This window comes from Hermetia illucens, chromosome 5 (assembly GCF_905115235.1).
Source record: "Hermetia illucens chromosome 5, iHerIll2.2.curated.20191125, whole genome shotgun sequence".
Classification (NCBI taxonomy): domain Eukaryota; kingdom Metazoa; phylum Arthropoda; class Insecta; order Diptera; family Stratiomyidae; genus Hermetia; species Hermetia illucens.
The window spans coordinates 39,944,518-39,951,954 of record NC_051853.1 but is presented as its reverse complement, the minus strand read 5'-3'; positions in this window follow the sequence as shown (position 1 = coordinate 39,951,954).

Below are 7,437 nucleotides of genomic sequence, written 5' to 3'. Positions count from 1 at the left end.
TAAGGCAGATCTTATTACGGAGCAAGTCCGTTATGTTGCACTCATAATGTCATTTGCATATGTGGGATTGTGCGATTTGGAAGGCATAATTGGACAATTGAACGGATAGTACGGTTTTGATAAGACCTCCTCACCGGAGAATATTCTTTTGTGAATTTACTGGAGCTGCTACCGTCCAGGCGGACAGCAGTCAATATTTGCATGTTTGTGTGCACAGAAACTCCAGCCCAGGCAAAGAAGATCTTTTTAAAGCGTGAAATCTGATAAAATCTGATATGAATATGAGAATAAATCGTTAATTTAATTTTATGTGTGTCCAAGTTGAATGGGTAGCAATTGTGAAGGAGGAGAATTTATTTGCAGTCGTGAATGGCGAAGTGGTGCGCAGTTAGAAGCATAATGAGTGCAGTAATGAATCATGCGAATGCAATACGTTGCTTCGAATAGGCAACTTTACATCCTTAATTAAAGAGAAAATCTATCAAAAGTCAAATGTATCACATTTCTGCCTCTTACCTATCCGCTACACTAGTTACTATTCACTTAGCCAAGTGCACTGATGAGCCCGAGGAATTGAAGAAAGCAGCCATAGTCTGAAGAGGGAATCAGTGAATTCATTGTATTGGCGAATCATAGAGAGTCTTCCTCTTTGAATATCACCTACCTTTCATATTAGGGGTTCCAAATTTGCAGCAATAACACGTCCAGCATAAGGATACATATGTCGGAAGCTATCTTTAGCTATCTTTGGAACCGGCGTCTAAGATGCTCATAGCGATTAATTGTAGACAGAGCAGTGGAGAAGAAATCCGAACCGGGGATGAAAATTATGCAGGCCCCTCTATTATCCCTTAAGCGTTAATAACTTCATAACAGGTCCGAAAATACCACCCCCCCCCCCATACAGTCTGGCTTAAAAGTGGTGTAATTCCCAATGCTAACGAAAATTTAAGTTTTCTCTTTTTGCCCGGCAAATTTCGATCTTCGCGAACTCGAAATCCTTAAGATGTTTTGTTACCACAACCAGTGGCGTTATCCACTTGTAGCGCATTAAGTATATCATTGTACATGACCTGCCACCATAATGGGCGCAGTATGATACCACCTAGAAAGAATATGAATCTTTCTTCAGTTTAGGCAGATCCCCGCCTCACTGATACTCTCGGCCATCCTGAATATTACCCTCCTTGCCTGCATCGGTATGTACAGATGGAGAGGGGTTAATTCCAAAAGGTCCTCCAGGGATGCCGTTGGGCATGTCCTCATTGCCCCACTGATACACATGCAAGCCAGTCTTTGGAGATTGTTTAATTCCCTATCTTGTGTGCTGAGTTCGGTGCTTCCTGCCCAGATTACCGCTCCATAGGTAATCATTGGCCTATTGCAGTGTATATCCAAAATAGTATCTTCGGGCTGCAACCCCATTTTTTCCTGCTCTGGACCTACAAGCCATCAGAGCCCTCTTGGCTTTACGACATATCTTTTCCAGAGTAATTTTTAGTCTAACGTAATTCCCAAAAATTTGACCTATCTTTATCATTTCACCTCCATGTCGTATACCTTATGGCTCTCAGGTAATCAAACTCAGTGAATTGTACTGTGATGTTTCTGGCTGGATTGATCCGCAGTCCCACCTTCCTCCACCAGGCACTAGTAACCCTTAATCCAGTTTGGATTCTATCACATAGAGTATCTTCATATTTGTCCCTACAGATTAAAACAATATCGTCCGCGTAACCCTGGACTTGTATTTTAGTGTTTGTTAGCACGTCCAGGAATTCGTCCACTACCATACTCCACTTAAACGGCGATACTACCCCGCCCTTTGGACAACCTTGAGTAGTGTTCATGACAATATAATTTGTATCTATCGGTACTTCTATTTGCCTGCTTTCCAGCATTTTGCCCATGCAGAATGCCAGGGTGTTTCCCACTCCCTTGAGACTCAGGGCATTTTGAATCTCTGTGTGCTATGTATTGTTAAATGCTCCTTCGATATCCAAAAACGCGCACAGTGCAATTTCTTTTGTTTCTATGGCATCCCGTAATACATCTGCCAGCTGATACAGAGCAGTTTCAGTTGACCATCCTGCCCGGTAAGTGTGCTGACAGTGATGTAGGGATTACATAGTTGTCTATGAACATTCTCCACCGTTTTGAGTACAAACTATGTTAGGCAAATTAGTCTGAAAGATTTAGGGTGAAAAAGATCCTTTTTGCCCGCTTTCGAAATAAAGACCACTTTTGTCCGTCTCCATGCCCTTGGTATGTACCCCAGTGCTATACTCCCCCTTACCACCCTCAGAAGAGACTCTAAGATGAATCGTAGGTCTCTCTGGATTAGTGCTGAGGTCTGCCATTTACTCCGGGTGATTTCAGTGGTTAAGTTCCCACTGCCCACCTTAGCCTAACTTCTGAACATACATCTTTTGCTAGTTTTTAGTTCCCTTTTTTCTCCTTTTATTCGTCGTTAGGGTGTCAGGCAGAATTTTGTCGCCTGCCGCCGTTGGATAGGACCTCGGGAAATGAGTTCTGAGAAGCAGGTGTACCCTGTCCTCCTTATTCTCGGTAAATATCCCATCTTCCTTCTTCAAACAGACATAGGATATTGCCCCGCCTTTGCTTCTGTGATATGTTGGATTCCTTCACAGAATTCCCTGAAGCTGTTCCGTTTTGCTTCCCCGATCGCGTTGCTATATGCAGTCAGTGCATTTTTGTACCTCTGCCAGTACCCGGTTCGTTTTGCCCGATTGAAGAGTTTTCGTGCCTCTGTTCTCATTCTGGCTAAATTCCGGTTCCACCATGGTACAGGCCTTGATGACTTAACTGTCTTAGCCGGACAGCTGGCCTCATAAGCGTCAATAACGATTGTGTTGAGGTTTTCCACCACTGTTTCTAATTCCAGTTTGCTCTTGATATCACCACCCCGTTGAAGGTGGGCAATGTTGTTGCTCATGTGTGTTGCTTAGGATTCCCAATCCATTATCCCAGGATTACTTATTATTCTTCGCACAATACTTCACCAGTTTTCGACTTGTTTCGGTGGAGCCCGGATTTCGTCTCCTGAGAAGTATCCCGGCTTCCAATGAGACTTGGATAGCCACAAGATCCGCGGTCGGGAAATCTGAAAGACATATGCATTTTAAATTACGCTTAAGAATTATGCAAGCTCTTGGTTTTTCACAAGAGGAGTCCCAAATTACCTGCATACTTCCTACTGGCAGATCGCGAATTTCCCCCTGATACACCCAGGGCTCCTGAGCCAGCATTCCAATGTTCTCCTTGGAACTTGCCCTTGCAATTACCGCAGATTCAGCTTTCGCATGGTGGAGGTTTATCTGGACTATCTTAGTGTTGGCCATTAGCTGCATTATTGTTTGCAGCTCTCCAAGATGGCACTTCCCCGCGCTATCCACTTTGAGCCCTAGAAGCCCCAGGTCTAGGTGGTCCAGCTTCTGCTCTTCACTGGGCAGCAGGTCTACTTGTTGTTGTGGTTGATCCAGTTCTTTCCGCCTCTACGGCTTTCGAAACTTCTTCGGGGACCTCGATATGCTTTTCACCCGATGTCTCCTCCGAGGTGTCTTTCCTTGGCTTTTGCCTGTGCACATGCATGAGTATGTTGCCAAATCGATAGTTGATATGGCAACTCCGACGTTTGATTGCTTCTAGGGATCGGTCATCTACCCCGATCGTGAGGAGTTTACCCTTTCCCTCCATCTTGCTTCTGAAGACTACCCATAGTCGCATATAGAGATCCTCATCCAGCGATTAGGAGGCCCATAATATCTTCCGTTTCAGTTGCCGCGACTTTTGGAAGAAAAATTGTCACCATGCGTACTGCTGGTATATCATCCTCAGCACACGTTGACACCCCTGTAGATACTCCAGGACTAAGCTGCGATCCCAGAGTTCAGATGCGATGTTATTGACCAGTCACAGTTCTTCATTTCTTTCAAGAGATTAACCATAGAAGAGGGTCACAGCAACAGAGCATAATGATGGACAAGGATGTGAAACGTGTGGTCCTGTCTATATAACAATTTCGGAAGGAAGATAAACCTAGAACAACACCCATCAAGAGTAAGTTTTAACAATGAAGTGCATTCTTCTCTTGATCATGCTTCAATCTCATTTCACTGCATCCGCAAAGTTCCATAAAGTTTAATGGTCGGTGACAATTTGTCTTACACATTCCATATGAATGACACTTGCTTGCTGCTCAAATAATGATTGGAATGGATACATGACTCAGCAAAGAGAACGAAGATAAAAGCCAACATAAACATTTACAGGCATGCTAACCCACAGACCTAAATTGCAGTAGAAGGAGGAGTCCTCGGAGAGTAACCAAAAATCTGTAGCAATTAAGTGTAAGCATGGCTGGTAACCGTAGTCCAAATCACTACTGCCCCTAGCCAACTCTAAAACTCTTCAAAAAAATTATCTAAATATATCTATTACCGGTTCATTTTTATCGGATAATTTGATCATTAATCTATATAATATCTATCAAGGAAAGCTTTCAGTGAAGTTCACTGGCTTTATCGGAATTAGAATACAAATACTATTTTTAGTAAGTTACCAAAAACTTTCAGCGAACCGCTATCATTTGAAAGGTTTTTAATTGATATTTACTATGTGAGAATGGCCTCCTTTCATGCTAATTACCACTTGCGCTCAACAAAGTCATCAGTGGAAACCACCCACATTAGTTCTTCGCCATTTTCTAGCCCATCTGAGAAGAAGTGCCTCCAGTAACACCTTCTTAAATGATGGTTAGCCCCCGGGCAATTGCTGGTAACCAGTTCGAAGCCGGCACCATACCAGGCATTAATAAACTCATAACTGAGTTGAGCAGGAAATCCCAAATTCCAGTGGAAATTGCAGAGGATCATCAACTTTTAGCCATACTTAAGATAAGTAGGGAATATAGTCTTACTGTTAGGCGATCATAGAACATGGCTGAAATTCGATTCACTTCTCCAGCACTGAGCAAACAAGACCTTGTTAACAGCTCTATCGGTGGCGCTTGCCAAAAATAGTTTTCATTGGATCAGTTTTCTGAAAATGTTTCCAGTTTTCATCGCCAAGTAAAATTTCCGTTAATCTTTCGGTAAGAAACAATAATGTTTAATCTCCTTCGATATTGGCAGATCATTAACGATGGACTTCCATCCATTTAAAAGTCGTAATCCGCAAACAATAGTGCCGACGATCTGATCCCAATGACTGTCCATTCAGTTTTTCACAGAAGCTCCACTTGGCATTAGCACTCATTATTTGCTGGCTCATCCTCCCAACTCTGCTTCCGATTGATCAGCAAATAAAAATAATCACCCAATGATCACGACTTAAAGAACAAATGGAGTGTTAAATATTTATAAGAGATTTTTGATTAGTTGCTCTTTATGATTTTCGTCGGGCGACAGATACTGCTTTTCGGCGGAATAAGTGGAAAGCCCCAGATAGTTTTGGACTTTCTCCAACTTGCAAAGGTCCATTATCGTGTGTAGTTTCGGGGAAGCGAACAGATCTCATTTAGTTTCCGTAGAATAATATGAGTAATTGGGCCATGTGCTTTCTAATAGTTTTCGATAACTTTCGTAGACAAGATTGGTCTCATCATTATCTCCAAGATTCGGAGGAGTGACTGCAGGCTCTGATTTTGCCGATATGATTCACCTCGAAACATGACTGCTGGGATTTATTGCAAATATTTTTGACATACATAAAAAGATTGGTGATGATAACTTCGAGGACCGAAAAGCAGCTTTGTTTCGATTTGCAATACTTTCTCTGAAAAGACACCTAATTTTCGAGCTCAGTAAAGTCAGTGAATGTCTGAATCAAATAAACCGATTGTTAATGGTTGCACGCTCTAATATATATTATAGTAGTGAAAGCCGAGAAATTAAATTAGAAAAGATTTTGCAATCATTGACTAATCTTTTAATTACTTGAAAGACCACTTAGCCCTGTTGGAATGCTAGACGAGGGGAATGGATGAGTTACTATAAAGCAAGTGTCTCAGATATAAAACGCCAACAATTTTTCACCCAGATTTCTCAATATTTGAGGGATTTGCAAATGCATCTCTATTATATTATGATCATCCGAGGGCCCTGTAAAAAAACTGACACCCAAAAATATAAGGAATGATCTTTGTCATCTCTCTCATGTGTGAAGCTGTCGAAGGATGGGTCTCCTGACCGAGTGATAGCTTCCTTCAAAATAACATATCCCCACGACTTCGATGCTATCGTCCAATCTTCCATTTGGCCAAAGAGGGGCTTCTCAAGCCTTATCAGAGAACTAAGCTTCGTGAAAATTTCCGGCCGTCCGCCCGCCTCGTCGAATTTAAATTTCGACTACTTTACACTCTTTTATCAAAATGTAAGGGATCTAAGGTCCAAGCTGTCGGATTTCAAACTGTCTGCCTTAGCATTTCAACATCGTGTCATCTGAATTTCTGAAACCTGGCTGGATGACTGAATTTTAGATTCCAAGCCCCTCGAAGGTTACTCTGTCTTTCATTGTAACAGAGATTGTGCTGCGCTTGGCAAGACAACCAGCGCAGGTGCCCTAATAACAGTTAAATCCCCTCTCCGTGCCAAAATCATCTTTTTCTCCTCCTCCTCCACCTACGATTCTGTCACCATGCGAGTCATTCCGGCAAACGTATGCCCCTTTATCATATCGTGTGTATATTTTCCCTGCCTCAGCCCGCCTTCTCTGTACGAGGATTTCTTCGACAGATTATCAAAGGTCCTAATCGTTTTGATTCCCTCATTTCCTTTCATCCTCTATGGCGATTTTAATCTTCCCATGTACTCCTGGCTTTCCCTCCCTCCCTAATAATTCCACACACCTTTTCCATCCTTTATCCACTTTCATGTACACCTGTGGCGCCCTCCAGTTTAACCTTTCTAGAAGCCACTTAGATCGCACTCTTGACCTTGTCCCCTATAACCTTCCTGTGCGTTGCCTTTCCGAATCCCTTCATGTCCCGTCTTACGTTGCCTCTGACGTCCATCATCCTGCTCTCGAGTTCTCGGTATTCACTCTTCTGTCGCTAGCAATTCAACTTTCGTAAGCCGAACTTCGAAGATTTAAACTCTGCCCTGGCAGCAATCAACTGGGTTCCACTAATCTCTCCATTTACGTCTAACCAAGCACTCACAGACCACTTTATCTGATCTTCTTCCTTGTTACGTTCCCTTCTCTCCTAAGTGCTTACGCTCTTACCCCGTCTGGTTCACCACTGAAGTCCACAAAAAACACACTGTCTTCTAGAACTTATGTTGACTTAGTTTTTCTTTCAAATCTCTACGTTCCTCGTCCAAATTTCTAATACGTAAGTCCAGAAACGAATATTTGACCAGTGTTGAAGACTCGCAAAAGCGCGCTAACTTCAAACCTTTCTGGTTCCTCCCACTG